Source organism: Pristis pectinata, chromosome 18 (genome assembly GCF_009764475.1).
Source record: "Pristis pectinata isolate sPriPec2 chromosome 18, sPriPec2.1.pri, whole genome shotgun sequence".
NCBI classification, from domain to species: Eukaryota; Metazoa; Chordata; class Chondrichthyes; order Rhinopristiformes; family Pristidae; genus Pristis; species Pristis pectinata.
In genome coordinates, this window is record NC_067422.1 from 41,968,727 (window position 1) to 41,970,645 (window position 1,919).

The following is a 1,919-nucleotide window of genomic DNA, read 5'->3' on the forward strand; positions in this document are numbered from 1 at the left end:
CACAAAGCAGGACACGGCCGCGTTTGCAAATTATTGTCACACTAAACTATCACCACGCCGCCAAAATGCAAGGAAGCGGAAAACAAATTCATCGGAAACGTCATCTGGTTGAACCGCTCGCCCTGTTTCTTGCTCGGCAGACACCAACAGACCTGTAAAGTATTGGAGGCTTTTTATTTGTTCTGTTGCTTTTTGTGTTTTATGTTTGGAGGTGTGTGGACGGCCGATTTGCCATGGAACCCGCCTTCATCACATGACATTTCACCCCGTAAATGAATGGCTCCGCTGGGAGCTGAACCCAGGATCTCCTGTTTACAAGACAGGCGCTTTGACCAATTAAGCCAGGGAGCCTTCTCGCGGTCCCACAGCTGAAATAGTGATGTTCTGCTTGCACTCACTTCTCTTGTTCGTCTGCTGGTGAGGGAATTGCTTCAGATGCTGCTCGTTTCTTCAGATTCACTGCGCCGTCTGCGGACAAACATTTTATCACCGAATCCAGGATTCTCTGCAGTGACAATTCCCCCTGATTTACTGAAAACTTCCTCGCCTCCATGCGCACCACCTCAAAACCCCTACCGTCACCTCCGCTCTTTATGTATGATCTCATCACAGCTTCAGAAGAAGTCATCAAAAGTCAAATAAAAGGGACAAACTAATCAATACTCTGTGTTTTACAACTTCCTCAGGTGGTACAGACATGGACACCAATTGTTTTTGTCCATTTAAAGTGGTGGGAACAAAAGGTAACGGGATGCAACTTGCATGAAATCGCTTCCAGCGAGGGAGATGGCTGATGGTTTGAATGCGTTCTCTTTCAGGAAGACCTTTCCCTGGGACTGGCGCAGGCAATCTCTCTGCAGTCTGACTTCTGGTTCTCAACCAGATCTGGATATAATTCTGTCGGTTGCATCTTTGATGTGTGAGAGGCGAGAGACGGAAATGTGCAGATCCTTGATAATGATACATTTCTCAATGTTCTTAGGATTTGTAACGAAGTTGCATAATTATACATATTCTGCTTCAAATGTTGACCGTTTTTGCTTTACTTATTTCTGCAACAAAAGATTCTTAATTCGTGGGGTATTGTGAACAGTTTTGGTCTCCAGGGTTAAGGAAGGATATCCTGGCTATAGAGGGCGTGCAGTGTAGGTTTACGAGGTTAATTCCGGGGACGTCGGGACTGTCTTATGCTGAGAGGTTGTAGAGACTGGGATTGTACACGCTGAAATTGAGAAGATTGAGAGGGGATGTGATTGAAACATACAGGATTATTAAGGGATTGAACAGGATAGAGACAGGAGATATGTTCCAGATGTTGGGGAAGTCCAGGACCAGGGGGCATGATTTAACAATAAGGGCTAGGCCATTTAGGACAGAGGTGAGGAAAAACTTCTTCTCCCAGAGGGTTGTGAACTTGTGGAATGCACTGCCTCAGAGGGCAGCGGTGGCCAATTCTCTGGGCACTTTCAAGAAGGAGCTAGGTAGGTTTCTTATAGATAGGGGATCATGGGATGTGGGGTCAAGGCAGGAACAGGATATTGATTGTTGAGGATCAGCCAAAATCTCAAAATGGCGGTGCAGACTCGAAGGGCCGAATGGTCTACTTCTGCTCCTATTCTCTATTGTGATGTTCTTGGTGCTGCAAAGCTTGAAATATACTTCTGTTCACTCGTTCCATGATCAACTCCGTCGGATGATACACAACACTGGTGATGTTGATGAGAGAAACCGCGTGTTGCTCTCGATGACCCACGGAGAAGGGAACGTGATGTCTGCCTCATGTGACCCGCACCACTCACAATTAATTCCGATCCTGCAACAGCTCACTCCATACATCTCACTGAGCCAGCTTGAAGTCATTGCATCTGTCAGCGGGAAGGGGCGGGGCAGAAAAAGTGAACTTTCTAACTTCCCAACCG

General features: G+C 46.6%; 1 non-coding gene across 1 annotated transcript; it reads right to left on the reverse strand.

Annotated features, from left to right (window-relative positions):
• Window positions 1–277: 277 nt before the first annotated feature.
• Window positions 278–351, reverse strand: trnat-ugu (transfer RNA threonine (anticodon UGU)). The gene has a single exon. It is a non-coding gene; the product is annotated as a tRNA-Thr (tRNA).
• Window positions 352–1,919: the final 1,568 nt, after the last annotated feature.